General features: G+C 43.8%; 1 long non-coding RNA gene across 1 annotated transcript; it reads left to right on the top strand.

Moving 5' to 3' along the window:
* Nucleotides 1-13,504: 13,504 nt before the first annotated feature.
* Nucleotides 13,505-16,959, top strand: LOC138258752 (uncharacterized). The gene is made up of 2 exons (XR_011198549.1): nt 13,505-13,671; nt 16,681-16,959. It is a non-coding gene; the product is annotated as an uncharacterized lncRNA (long non-coding RNA).
* Nucleotides 16,960-18,002: the final 1,043 nt, after the last annotated feature.

Below are 18,002 nucleotides of genomic sequence, written 5' to 3' on the forward strand. Positions count from 1 at the left end.
CCTCGCGGAGTACTAGCTAGGGGTCTGTGGAATTCACATAAATTGCTGCTGTATGGGTACACGAAATGTTGGTAAAATTACGTGTAATTGTGTGATAAGTAAATCTGCCATTTTATGCTATATTTTAGCACAAATGCATTCTTGCATTCACTGTGTATGAAGAGCACATTCCACTCTAAATAATTAGTGCCAAAGCACAAATACTATAAACAACAGCTCATTGTGTTCTGGTTGTTTTCATTGTTCCCGTGCTCCTGCGCTGTAATTTGGGTGTGAACGCAGTGTAATAACGCGACATGTAGTGATGACATAATTTGTGCAATTTCCCATAACATACATAATGCCAAAAGCACGTTCTCGTATTTATGCAAATCACGCAGAATAATTGAAATTCACCCCAGGCCTAGTCCTGGCCTGGTTTGTGTTGGTCCAGGATTGCCCCAATTCATTACAGAACTATCATCAAACAAAAGTTCAGCGCATAAAATGGATCAGAATATGCCATGTGATCAACAGATACTACTGACTCTTTGCACTCCTCTGACCAAGTGAAGTTTTGCCGGTTGTGACCGACACAAATGAAAAGTGGTGGGGCGGATGGAGGGGGTACGGGGAAGCGTGGGTTAGTTAGTAAAAAAATTTTTTTTTAAAACACTTTCTGGCCACCTCGCACTCCTCTGCTTCCTGGTCCAAGGACTCCTTGGTACAGCATCAGAGACTCCCTGTGCAATCCCCACACTGCTGTCATGCTATTACCAAGCATAAGAGCAACACAGGGATTGGTCTGAGCAGGCTGGTTTACCACTCATTCAGGCACAGGTAGTCTGTGCTGTTTCTCCAACCAGGCTGTGCAATACAGCTGGGTTTGAGAAACCTAACTGGGCATGTCTGTTGGCCGGCCTACAACAGCCGGCCAAACTGACTTGTGCACTGAAGTGCACACCAGCACCCCACTCCTCCTCCCCCATCTCCTGGCCCGGCCCCTCCCTGCACACGTTGGCTCAGCCAGCAGCTGAAAGATAAAACGATAATAAAATATTGTTTTATTTTTCAGCTGCTGGCTCTGAGCCAGGGGGGCAACGCTCCTTCACCATTGCGTATTTGCTGCCACTGACGATTGCCCTTGTTTGGTGAGTTCTATGAGTGGCCCTTACAGAGGCAAAGTCCTTTATGGAGTGAAAGCAGTAACTTGCTAGCCCTAAGTACGATCTGTGTCTGCTACGTTTGCTGTGGCTTGTATTTTGTTGAGTGCCATAACATTGTCCTGGTCTGGCTGCATTCCTTGGTGGGAGAAAATATGTCCAAATAATGAAGGTTCTTTCTTCTCTAGCACTCACTAACCTTCTCCAAGTCACATTACTGTCTGTGTCAAAGATCACACCTCTCCTTCTTTGAAACTGTGTCCTTGCACCCTAACGCTGTTTAATCTCCTTTTGCCTTGCTGTTCATCCCACTAATCATTTACATAAAATCACTTAACCCAACTAATGATCAACCTAACACATATTCATTTAATTTACCCCAAAGAAACTGGAGTAAGTGCATGGAACGGTTTCCTTGAGAGAACAAGATTGATCCAATAACCAAAAATAAGCACAGGGGTTAACCCTTAACCTTGTGTCCCAGAGTACCGTGCCGCTCTCTGCAAAGTGCTTCAATGCTTTGTCAGAGGTTGAAAGCACTATATAAAAACAAATGCAGTACCATACAGTACATTACAGTTACTATGAAAGCACCTGTCCTTGGATTACAAGACTAAACACACAAATCCCTGTGACTGGGTAACAGTTACTATATAATCAAATTTCACAGCACTTCTGTTACCATATAATCCAATACCCCTATATTACATTTACTGTATCATTCAATTTCACTGATGTACTTTTGCAGTGGAATCTCTTGCCACTGTATCACACCTCACATGTAATTATTATAGTTTTCTACTTTTTTAATGTGTTGTGGGGATTAGATCCCATGGGGCAACTAAGCATTCTACTAAAAGCAAGTTTCAAGTCAATGTTATTTTGGTTGTATGACACAATATGGAGGTTAATAACACTGACCTGTACTCAAATTGCACCAGCTACATTGCCTGCACCTGCAGCATCATGAAAACCATAGTGTAGTTTGTTTTACCTTCACACCCTGTACCCAACCCAATTTACTACTTTATTCACCTTGTGATGTATCAGAATGATGATGTAGAGCATGCAATATATAATTGCAATCTGATATAAAGTATGTTATATAGTGGAGATATTCCCTTCTTTAGGTAGAGCATTGCAGCGCGCAAGCACTGCTTTTCCCACCGGTTGGTATGTATCTGGGCTTTTAACCACCCCCTCCGCACGCCCATCACTATCACTCGTTCCTGGGCTTGCCTTTCAAAAATCCTTTGATTTTGCTGGTAACTGCTTTACGTTTCTCCCTCCTTAGGGTGATTTTCTTACCACCTTGGCCATCGACCCTGTTACATGGATAATTGCACTTTTGCCGATAACTTTGACTGCGAGCAAACTTCTTTCTCGTGCTCATGCCAGCGCTTTGAATCTGCTCGCTTATGTCAACTGTTTTACTTTTTATTTTCAGTTTGTGTGGCAAGAAAAGTCCAGTTAGGAATTTACAACGCTAATAGTTCTAAATCGAGCTCTAATACGAGACCCATTGCTTTGCAAATGCTTGTTTACTAAATGCATTTGGGTCTGCCGCACAGCTCCAGTGACCATACCTATGCGCTGGCTCTGCTTTTTTTCTCACTGGGAAAAACTCTGTAGCAGCCAGGACGTCTGCAACACCTTTAAAATACTGAATTAATGTCAGCATGGAAACCAGAATCTAGGCCCTTCAAAAAAGCCATTGGCCAAATATCCACAATATACAAGTGTATACTTTCTCTAAATTCATAGAGTTGATAGCCTGCCTGCCCAGCTCTTTTAACAAATATTCAGCAAATTTATAGCTCTGTACTATGGGACCTTCTTACGTTATCACATTACCACCAATTCAAGCAGTGTACAAACAATTATCTTGAGAACTGATTTCCTACTCTCAGCTATCAACGATGCATCTGTATTGTCCAGCAAACAGAAAGCTCTGTGAATCCAACTATGACACTCTATGTCCATGCTGGAGCATTTCATTAGTATATATTCCGACTTTTGTTAAACTAAGCAATACAATTTCATCCACATAGGAGAGGTGTGATGGAGTTAAGGGCTGCATTCATAGTGGATGCAAACTTACCTGGTCTAACCTTGTGGATAACTCTGCCATGAACAAATTAAACAGATGTGGAACCAACACACTGCCCTGTTTCAGGCCTTTTTCCGTGGAGATTTTCCTTGATAGCCTTGTACCGTCTCCCACTTTAGCTCGTATCCAGGTTCACATCTACAATTGTTCCATTGCTTGCAGCATTCTAGGTGGTATGTTTCACTGCTTTAAATTTCTCCAAATGATCCCACGGTCTACGTGATCAAATGCTGCTTTTAATTCTATAAAGCAAAGATGCAACTTTTTGTGAAGACACTTGCACCTATCTGCTATTAAAATAACACGTAAGATGTTTGTGGTTGTACCAAACCCTCTACTGAAACCTGTCCGATTGACTGGGACCAAGTTGTTCGTGTTTGACCATTCTATGAGGTCTACTACAATTAAAGACTCGTAGTACTTAGCTGCTTAGTCTATTAGCGCAATGAGCCTATAGTTGGCAGGATTAGACTGACCCCACCTTTGAAGACCGGATTAATTATCAACACTCTTCAGCTCATCTGGATGATGCCTGTTAATTTGACTACTTTATAGAGCACATATAATGAATTTGCCCAGTATTCAGGTTCTAGTTTGAAAATGGCCTGTGTTACACCATTTGGCCCAGGCACTCCGTCTCTCCTCCCCGCTGTTATTACTTTTGCTTCCTCTGTAGTTAAATAGTACTGGTCCTCATGTTCAGGCAAAAATTCTAAGGGTGTATTAGACTTGCTATTTCCAAAGCTTTTGTGCTACTGATATCTTTTATTGCAGTTTTGCTGGTGTTATGACTACTCTCTTGAACCACCAGAACGTCCATGTTCTTGTTACATGCAGTTCCAAATCTTACTGTGGTGAATGTCAAGAACTCTTTTTGAACCATTTCCATTGTCATTGATCTTTAATGGTTTGGGAGCCATTTCAGAAGTTAAATGCACCTTCTCTGATACATATATATATATACACACGCACACACACACACACACACACATATATATATATATATATATATATATATATATATATATACATACACACACACACACACTAACATTGGTTAGGACCTCATTTCTATAGAAAAAACTTTTTTTTACTTGCTTATAACTTTGGCGCCAGTGGATGGATCTTCACAAAATCATGCAAAAAAAAATGCCGCTTATGTCGGCTGGTGTCTGGAAAGTTTTGGGATGATCTGTCAAGCGAGGGGCTCAGAAAAGGGGAGGTCCCAAAACTTGTTTTTATCATGGGCAGAATTACACCAAATTTAGCAGAAAGGTAGCTCTTGGTCAGAATGCACCCTTTTTGTTATTTGGTGGAAATTAGTTTAGTAGTTTTTGAGATACTAAAGAAAATTCAAATTTGTATATATAGGGACGCAAAGGCTCCACGAACCCTCCCGAGCTCGTGCTGAGATTTGCTTGGCTGTCAACACTTCAACAAGGAATAGCCATCTTGGGACTCGCCTACAGCAGAGTCCCAGAAAAAAGATTAAAAGATTTTTTTTTTAAAAAGAAAAGGGGCCAGGGCAGCGACTCCCTGAACCCTTTGCTCTGGTGCAAAAAAGTACTTTGTAAAAAAAAGAATAATAATTTTTGCTGCAAATTCATGAGAGGGTCCCAAATTTGCAGCAAAAATGTTAACAAAAACAATTGTGGTCTCCTGCACTTGTTTTAGTAAAGGCTCCGGGTGGGCCAGGTCCCGGGGACATATACAAAATAAAGGAGTGGGTAGCAAGGGAACCCCTTCCTAGGGCTTATTTAGGCCCCAGGGACTGCCTCCTCCCAGTGCTTATATTTTATAGTATGCAGGGGGCACGCAGTCTCCCCAGAGCTCCGGGGACCGCAACCTCCCTGGGGGTATCATTCAGTTATATGCTGGGGGCTCGGTGGCCCCTCCGCAGCCCCAGGGACCACAACCTCCCCGGGGCAATTGTTTCAAACTAAAGGGGGGGGGGGCACGCAGCCTCTGAAGCCCGGGGACTGCGACCTCCTCAGAGTTCAAATAAAAGAAGATATGAGGTCCGTTGCAGCCCCTCAGCTCCGCGGACCACCACCTACATGGGGCTGTTTAAATGTTGTTCCCCTCCTGGAGCCCATAATGGCCCAGGGAACCACCACCCCCAGGGCCGGCTCCTTCTATGTCTCGGGGTGCCCACCTGTGGGACATAGCTGTTTGCTCTGACTTGGTGGGAACTTTGACAGCTCCCGCCAAGTCAGAGCAAACACAACTCCGCTCCGAGCAAGCAAGAGCTGTCAAACAGCTCACGCTTGCTGAGAGAGGAGGTTTCCTCTGTTTCCCTGCCTGCTGATGTGTGGGTAGGGAAGCAGAGGAAACAATTGCTCACACATAGAGGGAGCTGCATGTTTAGCAGCTCACTGTCTGTGACAGCAGTGCTGACTGGGCAGGAGGTAGGGCTCCTCCCCCAATTTGAAATCATTTGTGGAAATTTCCACAAAACAAAGAAGCAATTATTGTATAGCTAAGAGGAAGGACCCTGGTTTGGTGGAGATTTACGTCTTTGTAGTCTCGTTGGACTCGCTATAGCAGGATTCATGTAATCACAGAATTTTGGAGAAAGCCGCACGAGTCACAATCACATTGTCAAACCACACAAGGTCATTGGAGAATTGGTCTACTACGCAGCTGTAGTGTAGAATACACACTGGAGTCAGAAAGAACTCCAGTTGGGTAGATATTTTGTACAAAACTGTGGACTCTTGTTGGATAAAAGGGCAGGTGATGTTCCTTTGTGGACAAGTCACTCTCACAACTACTAGCACACCCACACAGACACTTACACTCCCACTCACAGATGCAATCAGATACTCATGCACCCACTCACAGACCCACTCAGACACTCATGCACCCAGTAACAGACCCACCAGGACACTGACACACCCACTCACAGCCCCAATCAGGCACTGATGCACCCACTCACAGACCCACTTAGACACTCATGCATCCACTCACACACCCACTCAGACATTCACGCACCCACTCACAGATCCACTCAGACTGTCACAGATTCATTCACAGAACCACACACTCACAAACCCACTCACAAAGACACTATTATACTCACTCCCACACCCAGAGATTCCTTCTCATACCTACTCTCACACCCAGACAGACACTTTCACACCCACATAGACACTCTCACATCCACTCTCTCACACCTTTTCTCACACCCAGGGTTTGAGTGTTTATCGATGTTGGCTGCATGGCCAAACGCAGTGGTTGGATTAATATATAGTAATTTAAATTATTTTATGTTTTAAAAAAACATAGAAATTCACTGAAAAGAACAAAGAGTACAGGGATATTTTAGTTAGGAAATAGAATTTATAAAATAGAGATTCACTTAAAAATGTACCCTAATATTTCTTTCTACAGCACTATCCATAATTTCTATGACAAAATGAAACCTCTCATTTTGTTCTTTTTTAAATTAAATGTTTTGAGTTTTACCAGTTTTATTCAATTAAGATGGCTTCAGGTGTACCATACTTTTAAGTAAGACTGTTAGCATTCTAGTTGTCCTTTAGAACACTCTGGGAGGCTGCAGTAGAACGCAAGGGAATCAACCGACAGGCTGCTCCTGTTGGAAGTACATGTTTTACTGAGAATATCAGACTCCATTCACATATGGCTAAGAAAGATAGTGTGAATTTACAGAAAATATACTCTCATTTCAGCTTCTGGAGCACCTTGCATAACCTCTATGGGAAAATCACGAGAAAGCAGTTTACTTTTAAGAGTGATTCATGAAATTCCAGCAGAAGACTTTTTCATAGGTTAAAATCACCTTAGCAAGTAATTATTTACATTGTAACTAAAAACTGTTTTCACCCTTTATACAGTCTCTTTTTGTGACCCTCAAAACCTGCCATTCACTACAAAGCATTTCAGTGGGTACAATCATGTATATTGGTCCCAAGATGGCTGCAAGCACTTTCTGGTTGAAGTGCTGACAGCCAATCAGATCTCCCCATGACATCTCTGCATAGGCTTTGCCCAAATATACAAATTTGGTTTTCTTTTAGTGTCTCAAAAACTACTGAACAGATTTACATCAAATAACAAGAAGGGTTTTTTTCTGGACCAACCTTTCTGCCAAATTTGGTGTAATTGTGTCCAGAGGTTTGGGCTGCAGTAGTGTCTAAAATCCCTATGGAATTAACATAGGAAACATACTTTTTTGCCCCCCGCCCTCTTTTTCTTGGCCCCGCTTGATGGATCACCCCAAACCTTTCCATATACAACAAAAACCTAGAGGACACTTTTGTCTGGAAATTTTCAGAATGATTTGCCAAATGGTGCCAAAGATATATGCAAACTAAGTCCTAACTATAATTACCTACTTGTGACCGCCAGTTTTAGGGTATATGATGAGTCTGGGTTTAGGGGTTGAGGTTATAAGGTAAGATATATATATATATATATATATATATATATATATATATATATATATATATATATATCTCACTGAAAAAAACAAGGTTACAGGGACGTTATGGTTAGGAAATAGAATTCAAAAACCTTAGAAATTCACTGAAAAAAACAAAAGTTACAGAGATGTTATAGTTTAGATTCTGAATATACTTGTACAAAACCACAGAAATTCAGCAGTTATAGTTATAGTTCTTTCAAGTAACTATAACTCGGGCCCTAAGGTAACTATAACTCGCGCCTCCACCATGCACAGGTTTTTCTTCAAAAATTTGACTGCTAATGTTTCGTTTTTATTTTTAAGAACGTTATAGAAGTTCTCATGACTGCTGTAATATCTGGAGTGATAGTGATTAGCAGTGCATGGCGAGGGCTCAAATTATAGTTTCCTTAGCGCGCGAGTAACCTTTCATTTTTTCAGTGAATTTCTATGTTTTTTTAAACGTAAAATAATTTTCATTACTATACGTTAATATACCACCACTGAGCATGACCTTCGGCCAGGCCCTGCAGTCAACCCCTATAACAACCCAACCCTGCGCAGTGCACGGCCTGTGGCTGTGCGCAGTAGGGGTTGGCTGCAGGGTCTGGCATCCGGCCAGGCCCTGTGACCAATGCCTATAACCACCCAACCCTGCTCACTGCCTTTGGCTGTGCACAGCGAGGGTTGGCCGCAGGGCCTGGCCAACCCCTGTAACAACCCAAACCCACATGGCCCCCCTCCCAAGGCTGAGCTCGGTGCTAGGGACCTCATCCCCCAGGGCCCAGCTTGAATATTTAAATTTGGAGGGGTGGGAGGGGTGGGGGGGGGGGAGTGCGAAGGCCCACACGCTCACAATTAGAGACATACCCCGGGGAGGTGGCTCCAGGGGGGGGCTGCACGCTCTCCCTCGCATACACTTTAAGAAATGCCCCTGGTGGTCCCCGGAGGTGTGGGGTGGTGCGTTGCCCCTGCGCACAATTTGAGACATGCCACAGCTGGTGGTTTCTGGGGATGCGGTGGGAGGTGTGGCCCTCTCACATACAGTTTAAGAAATGCCCCGGGCAGGTGGTGGTCCCCGGGGATGAGGGGAGACTGCGTCCCCGCATACAATTTAAGAAATGCCCGAGGGAGGTTGTGGTCCTCTGGAGAGGTCACGTGGCCGACCTGCATTCAATTTAAGAAATGCCCTGGGCTGGGGGGGGGTCCCCGAGGCTGCAGGGGGGCCAGAAATGCATGGGAAAAGCAACTTTATTGACCTCCCCTCTTTTTCTCTGCCCCTGCTCGACGGATCACCCCAAAACTTTCTGTGCCCAACAAGAATCACCGGCACACTTTTTTGAGGGGGAAAATTTCCTGAAGATTCGTCAAACTGTGCAAAAGATATATACAAGTCAAAATCGCTAAGTATAACTACCTCCTAGGTAATAACTACCTAGTGGCAACCACCACTAAGATATATTTATATATTAACTACTGGCAGTCACCAGTAGTTAGGACCTAGTTTCCATTGAAAACGCGTTTTTTGACTTGCCTGTATCTTTGGCTCCGTTTGATGAATCTTCACTACATTTTCTAAGAAAAATGTGCCCAAAAATCTTGTTGTGCATGGGAAGTTTCAGAAGCACTGTTACCCTACCCACCTCACCCCCACCTCGCCTTTGTACAGGGGTCATCCAGGACCCTTCCCAGGCTAAAAAGCATGTTATGGTTAGGAAATAAAAATGTTAAAAAACATAGAAATACACCTAAAAAACAAAGGTTACTGGGACTTACTAGTTAGGCTCACATTTCGAATGCACAAACCCATAGAACTTCAGCATTTATAGTTAGATTTATTACAGCTCATACGTTTTTATCATGCATGCCTTTGCCACACAAACTTTTACAATGAATATGCCTTTACCATGAAAATGTACCTTCCCTCTCACACAGGAAGTACCTTCCAACAGATGTTTGCTCAGTGTTGGAATCTCCCAGGAGCCCATCACTTAGATCAGCTGCTCCTTATATGGAGTGAATGCTTGTCATTTTCCCAAATGCTCTAATTTGCGATTCCATCCCTTCAACACAAGCTTTATTTGCTTACATTGCAAAAAGCACGCTTTGTGGGAGCTCTAGTTTGGAAGGTTCAGAATCTCCATCTGCTAACATATTTTCCTGAGTTCTTGCATCATCTCTTTGTGGCTTTGGCAGGGCAAGAGGTGCCAGGATTGTGTCACCACCAGACTTGTTGCAGCAGCTGGATCATGTGTCCGTCCCCACAATCCTCTTATTATCGATTTAGACTACATCAGCTTTTTCTCATCTCTCTGCACTCTACTGGGACATATCCTCAACTACGTCATCTGTCTCTGGTATTGTGTTTGAGACCCTGAAAGGCAACTGGCCAACCTCTGATGATGATGAAGGCTTGGCAAAGAGGAAGACCTGACCTCAGGCAGTTGAGTCATTTAAAACTAATCTTCACAGCAGCAGAGCAACAATATATCATCAGCCAATCGCCAGTTATTTATCTGAAGTCTGAGAAATAATGTGACCTTTTCAGCAGCTCATCTGTTAGGACGGTTGTATAGCAGCGGCCTTTAACACAACAGCAGCAGACTCGTTTTATAAGTGTGGTAAACATATGATAATTTCCCCCGTCATAAGATCACACAAACAACAAATAGCAAAATGAGAGAATAGTGGACAGGGCAATAACATTAACATACTGGGAACACTGACTTGATTGCATGGGTAGCAAAAAAGAAGAAAGCAGGCCAGGGCAAAATTGTAATTACACTGCCAAATATGCTAAGTTCCTAAATTTTGTAGTATACAAAAAGAGCAGATTGTTGATTGTTTTAAAATCTGGATTAATATAGTGAGTGAGTGTCTTCTATATAGGTACATATAGACCACACTGGTGCAGTAAATATAAAAAAAGACATTACACTATGGAACCTTGAGGCATCTCTCATGACAACTCAACATGTAGGGATTGAGTGTCAGCATTCCACACACATCCCTCTGTGCGGGGGAGGTCTAGAAGCATATTAAGACCCCTCATTGGCATGCTTCTAGCATACCACTGCAAACCTTAACGTTTGCACCTTTGTAACTGTAATATTCAACTTAACTGCCCACCACCTTAAGTCACAGAACAAACATGTATTGCTGAACACGTTCAAATGCCTTATGCAGCTGTTAGGTAGAGTTGCAATTTTTTCATGGCACTTATAGATTCCTCTCTAAGACTGCAAAAAGTCGCAAAGTTTAGAAAGTTCCACGAGATTGAGTCTCATGCAAAACTATGGACATTAGCTATGGTTTTAATATTGTATACTCCCAATTTTCCGAATTTGGGGTGTGATTGTATACTGTCTTTCCATAACTACTTTTGAGTCAGCAGTGAGGAAGGACCATGCAAGGAATTCAATTACCTAGAAAACACCACCGGCACTTGCAAGGTTCCTCCGGTAACTCCAAGGACAGAAGAGCGTTGCTATGGACTAGAGACCAGAGAAAGTGAAGAGAAACGTTTGTGTGTGTTGGGGGTGGGGGGTATATCTTACAGAAAACTGTTGTTTATTGAGAGAACAAACAGTGTCTTAGTTCTGATGTAAGTTAAATCCACACATTGGCATTGGCGCTTGGGAAGGGAACGTGGCAACATCTGCAAATTATAGGAGGGACAGTAACTGGGAACTGTAGGTGTAATATTAAGTTTGCACACCCCTACTATTGTCTCACTATTTTGAGATAATGAGCACAGCTCAAGGAACGACACAAATATTGTCTCCTAGCAACTATATCGTATTGCCTATGGATTGTCTATCAATAAATTCTTCTTTAGGCTACATTTCTGAAAGGGTGTGCAAGTGTTATGAGACTAGTTATTATACTGAGAAGAAAGGTAATGCTATAATTGTTGAGAACTCATGTTTAAAGACTGGCTCTTTGTGACCCTTGCCTGGGGCTCACCTTTAGAGAAGGATATGCTGCAGATCGAGGTCTGCTCTGATAATAGTCTGAGATGAAGAGTGTGGTTTAGGTTCCTACTTCTGTGTACATTAAAAGTTTTGCTTTCTATTATGAAACACGCAGCTCAATACCCCAGGGCCTATACCCATGTTTTGAGATCAGCCCAACATAACTTGTCAGTTAAATCCAATGTGCAAACTCTTAATTTTATATTTTTCTTTATTTTATGTTGGATGTTTGTGGTGTGCTCACTCATCCTACTGAAGGAGTAGGGCACTCTAGAGTAGTGAACGTTGGAAGTTACAAAAGAATAGGACGACATGTATGTGAATAAAGTAGGTAATTAATCTGAAACAGAAGGAAGGAAATGATCCAGAATTGTTCCTGGAAAATTGGCTCTGAGAGGTTGTGGGTCCGGAAGGGTTGTCAACATTTTTCGTGGTGGAAAGAGCCTATTGGGTGCTGGCCCCCTCCAGTTCACCATCAGGAGCTCCCTCAAGAGCCATTATTGCAAAATGACTCAATTACCGGGACAGAACCTGCCTCTTACAATGGTCTCGGAAAAATGGAGATCCTAGATTTGAGGGACAAGTTATTTGAATTGTCACAGAATACACACAAAGGTTCAGGACCAGCGAAAGTCCTTCTTAGCTGTAAAATAGAAATTGTGAACACTAAATATTAGGTACATGATCCAGTTTCCTGCAAAGTTCAGAGTGCTACAAGGGGAACAGTCACATTTCTTTGCAAGCCCTAAGAATGTAGGGGATTGGCTAGAGAGAGGACACAGATCCTGAGAGCATCACAAATCTGGAAAACAAAGCTTGGCGAACAAATGCAAAAATCAGACTGAGTTGGATGGTTAGCAGAGGGATGGAGATGGAGCATGATAATAGGCCTGGATGAGGCCCGGATCGAGGTGCAGCAGGATAGCACATCAGATATTGTAGAATGACCTGCTTCAGAATCTCAGGAAACCTGGAAGGGATCTCTTCTCCAAGGAGACAATACAAGGCGCCCGCACATGAAATCAGCATGGGGCCGGATCAGAGGAACAAACTAAGGGCTCTCTGTAAGGCATGAACTGCTTGAAAGACAGGTAGGTCCCAGGTCCGTCGAGGGTGATTCCATTATCCAAAATGTGACCAAAATGCTGTGCAACAGTGATGTAAGTGATTGATACCTCGTTGATAATGGCAGCACACTGGTATTTAGGCGATCTTTCGGTGTCGAGACAGGAACAGCAGTATTGACACAAGATACACAAAGATGGAAATATTACCACCTTGACATGAGTTTGGTCCTGCTGCAGGTTTCGATCATTGTTGACTTTGCAGGCCTGAATTTAGGCCAGATTGAGGGGGAGCCATTCCCTAGGGTGTCCACATTCTGGAAACCCAAAACTGGGACATTGAGCAAGCATTGAAGAAGGACTGCAGTTTACATCACACGAGGGGCACTGAATGACTTAAATGACAGCGATCATCAACATAGAAACACAGACAACGAGGAACTGAGGATCAAAATTAAATACAACTTTTAAACTCTGCTTTATGTGTGTTAATTAAATTGCTTTCTGATAAGGGCTGCTAACTTGCTTGACATAGAAACACATAAAAACATGCCTCCCTCTGTTTTTAGTGGACCTTCTATAAAAACTGGGTCATGTTGTAAATTTGCCGTAATCCACCAGGATAGCTGCTAAAAAAAACTGGGACAATCCTGGCAAATCTGGGACGCCTGGTCACCCTAACCTAGGTCCAAGAGTAAAGCATACACGTGTAAATGTACCATTGTGAGTAGGACTCGTAAATATTTTGGCAAAAACTATCTGACTTGAAGTGCCAAGGAAGAACTCTGCACTGTATTTCACACTGAAAAGACGGAGAGGTGGTTACACAAGCGTCAGAGCTGAATCATTGATGTGTGGCAAAGGAGCTAGTGGAGAATATGGCTTGGAGGCAGAAAAAAAGGGTGCGGCTGCAGCGACTTGCCAGGACCGATGAGCGTGAGACGGACCGGAGGTGTGTATAAATAGGGTGATTTCTAACTGCATGTTTTGATGTGAGGAGACCAGGAAATGAGAGCTTGCAGCTCTGAGCAAGCTGGTGCTGTCAGCCTGGAATGTTTGAATCCCAGACACGCAATCAGGCCGCCCGTGGCCTGCGGCAGAGAGTGGCGACGCTGTCAGAGCGTGTGTAAGAGCGTGCTTCCGCGAGCTTCACGCGCGAGGCTGCAATCCCTCCGCGGCCACCACGGTTGTCTGTGGGTGACGCCATATAACTGATATACATGGGTCTAACTCACGGGCCTAAAATCTTTACTGGCAGGCGCTTGGCAGGCGAGAAGTACACTGTAAAGTTAAACAGAAACCAGGGCCTGCAGAAATGTGCACATAGCCTGCAGATAGTGCAGATATTACTCGGGTCTGAAAGATTGCCTGCTGATTGCATTTTAAATATCATTCTCGCGCACTTCCCGTTTCTTCCACTGCAAGCTAATGGCAGCCAAGGAGGACTGTCTGCTGCATAAATGATTGGCCTTGTCTGATGTCAGCGTCTTGTTGCATAAGTGGGGCCTACCATCCAGCTCGTGTTCTCCGGATGTGTCTGTAAAAAGCAAAATTGAAGGGGGGATGCTTAAATTCATCCCAGCCACCGATAATTACTTAGGAAAACATTTACGTCCGCCCTTTTTTAACCACTGCGCCACTTTAGAAAGAGACCAGCCATGTGGAATCATTATGGGTTCTGCTGCAATACAAATATGGGTTCTGCTGCAATACAAATAGGCCAGGTCCCCCTTGAAGGGGACAAGTATTGGCAAAGGCAATAGGTCTCACTTATGTGGGAGCTACTGTCGCTGCCAACATCTTCTAGCCATGTTGTACAGCAGCATGGCTTAAAGTTACTAATGTGGGGCAGAATAGAGTGGCGTAGAGGAGAATGGAGTAAAGTGTCTTGAAGTGCAGTGCGTAAAGTAGCATAGAGTGTAGTGGAGGAGTGTAGAGTGGTATAGGGTAGAGTGACTTAGAGTGGAGTGGCATACTGTACACTTGCATAGAGTAGAGTGGAGTAGAGTAGTGTGCAGTGGCGTGGAGTAGAGTGACGAAGAGCAGAATGGGGTAGAGCAGAACAGAGTGGCGCAGAGTGGAGTGGCATAGAGTGCCTAAGAGTGGCCTTGTGTGGAGTCTTGAAAAGTAGAGAGGCACAGATTAGAGTGGCTTTCAGTAGAGTAGAGATGCATATACTAGAGTGGCATAGAGTTGAGTGGGGTAGAGTGGAGTGGAGTAGAGTGGCGTAGACCTGAGTGGAGTGGCATAGAGTGGTGAAGAATAGAGTGGCATAGAGTGGGGTGGGCTGGAGTACACTGGCGTGGAGTAGAGTGGAGTGGCGTACCTAGTGTAGAGTAGATTACTTAGAGTAAAGTGGTGTGGAGTGGAGGGGTATAGAGTAGAGTGGTGTAGAGTAGAGTTGCATAGAGTGGAGGGGAGTGGTGTAGAGTTGAGTGGCATAGAGTGAAGTGGTGAAGAGTGCACTGTGTGGCGTGGAGTAGAGTGGCGTAGGGTAGGGTGGAGTGGCTTAGAGTCACATTGAGTAATGTAGAGTAGATTGGCATGACAGAGTGATGTAGAGTAGAGAGATGTAAAACAGAGTGGGGTGGCATAGAGTAGGGTGGGGTGGAGTAGTTTTAAGTAGAGTGGCAAAGTGGAGTGGCATAGTGTTGCATGGATTGGAGTGGAATAGATTAGGGTGGCATAGAGTGGAGTGGCATAGAGTGCTGTAGAGGAGAGTGGCGTAGAGTGGAATGGCATAGGAGTGGGGTGGAGTGGAGAGTAGTGGTGTGGAGTGGCAAAAGGTGAAGTGCAGTGGCATGAAGTAGAATGTCATGGAGTGTCGTAGCGTAGCATGAAGTGGCGTAGAGTGGTGTAGAGTAGAACAGTGTGGGGTAAAGGGGAATGGCATAGAGTGCTGGAGGGTGCATTGTGTGGAGTGATGTGCAGTGGCATAGAGGGGTAAGTGGCGTAGAGTACAGTGGATTAGAGTGGCTTGGAGTAACGTAGAGTTGTGTAGAGTAGAGTGGCAAAGACTAGAATGGTGTAGAGTTGAACTGAGGGGTGTAGAATGTAGTGGCACAGTGCCAGAGAGTGGCCTTATGTGGAGTGGCTTTGAGTGTCATTGCGTAGAGAGGCATAGAGTAGAGTGGCATAGAATGGAGTAGACAGGCATAGAGTGGAGTGGTGTAGAGTGGAATGGAGTGGCACAGATTTAAGTGGCGTAGAGGGTTGTAGAGTGGAGTGGCATAGTGTAGAGTGGGGAAGAGTAGAGTGGGGTGAAGTAAAGTGGCATGGAGTACAGTGGCCGTAAGTAGAGTGATGTGGTGTAGTGTTCCATAAAGTGGCATTTTGTGAAGTGGAGTGGCGTAGAGTAGTGACATAGAGTAGATGGGAATGTCGTAGAGTCAAGTGTCATAGAGTGGAGTGACCTAGAGTGGAATGGCATAGAGTAGAGTGGAGTGAAGTGGAGTGGCACAGAGTAAATTGCCATAGAGTAGAGTGGTGTGGAACAGAGCATAGAGTGGAGGGGAGTAACATGGTGTGGAGTAGAGTGGCTTTGATTAGAGTGCCATAGAGTAGAGTGCCGTAGAGTGCCATAGAGTAGAGTAGAGTGGTGTGGTGTAGAGTGGTATAGAGTAGACTGGTGCATAGCAGAATGGCATAGAGTAGACTGGAATGGCATGATGTGGCGTAGAGTGGCTTAGAGTAGAGTGGCGTGCAGTAGAGTTTCATAGAGTGCCGTACAATGGACAAGAGTGGAGTGGTGTGGGGTACAGAGGCTTAGAATGGAGTGGCTTAGAGTGGAGTGACGTAGAATGTCATTGAGTGGAGTGGTGTAGAGTAGATTAGTTTAAAGTTGAGTGGTGTACAAAAGGACGAGGTAAATTATTTAAATCAATATAGGGGAAGTACTATTAAATCTCTAGAGGGCACTGAAGAAAAGGTATCACAATTAATTTTGTCTATTATTCCACAGAATTTGAACAAGTCAGGGTCCTGATGAGAACCCAAAAGGAAAAGAGAGGCTTGAAATGCGACAACGGATATACTTGGAGAGTTCATATTACAGATTTATGTTGTACAGTAAACAAACAAAAATGTATATGAATTGTTAAAGTGTACTGTAATGGGGCTGGTTTAGAACCCTCAATGGATGTCGAGAGTAAGAGAAATGCACTAACACTTGTAGGAATGACACCCTCTGCGTTTAATTGTTGACTGGTCCTAGAAATAAATATTGATGTTTGTAATTTTGTGAGGTTTTAGGTTTGAATTGTGTTTAATGTTTTTTGAATAATTTGAATGTGGTTAAACAGATATGTTTATGTGTCAAAATATTTTAGAGTATTATGAAATAACAAGTGAACAAATATACAGGTCAAGGAAATGAATTTACTTACCTGCTAATGTTAAGTTGATATTTGCAGATTTCCACCAGGGTAATTTGAGTTTTATGAATTTCAAGGAGGCCCAACCCGGCTGGTTCACATGGGCCCAACCCCTTAATATGTCACATACAGAAGATGGCATAAATTAGAGTGGAGTGCAGTGGCATGGAGTACAGTGGCATGGAGTAGAGTGGAGTGGGGTAGAGTGGAGTGGCATAGAGAGACATGCAGTGCTGTAGAGTAGAGTGGCGTGAAGTATCATAGAGTAGAGTGAAATGAAGTGGATTGGAGTGGAGTAGAGTAGAGTGGAATAGAGTGGAGTAGCATAGATGGACTCAGAGTAGAGTGGTACAGACTAGAGTGGCAAAAAGGATAATAGAGTGGCGTAGAGTGGAGTAGCATAGAGTGCCCAAGAGTCTCATTGTGTGGAGTGATGTGCAGTGACATAGAGTAGAGTGGCATGGGTGGCAAAAGAGTACAGTGAAGTAGCATGGAGTGGCACAGAGAAGAGTGACGTGGCGTGGAATGGAACAGAGTGCAGAATAGTGGGCTTGTGTGGAGTGCATAGAGTAGAGAGGCATAGAATAGAGTGACATAGAATATCATAGCATAGAGTAGAGTAGAATGGCATACACTAGAGTGGCGTATGTTAGAGTAGCACAGAGTAGAGAAGCGTAGAGTGGTAAAGAGTAGAGTGGCGTGCAGTCGAGTGGTGTAGAGTGGCATAGACTGGAGTAGAGTGGAGAAAAGGCATAGAGTGGCATAAAGTGAGGTGGAGTAGAGTGTCTTGCAGTACAGTGGAGTTGCGCAGACTAGCATAGAGTAGTGTGCCTAGACTACAGTGGCGTAGAGTGGAGTGGTGTTGAGTAGAATGGTGTAGAGTGGAGGGGAGTAGTGTAAAGTAGAGTGG

The sequence above is a fragment of the Pleurodeles waltl genome, chromosome 9, assembly GCF_031143425.1.
Source record: "Pleurodeles waltl isolate 20211129_DDA chromosome 9, aPleWal1.hap1.20221129, whole genome shotgun sequence".
Classification (NCBI taxonomy): Eukaryota; Metazoa; Chordata; class Amphibia; order Caudata; family Salamandridae; genus Pleurodeles; species Pleurodeles waltl.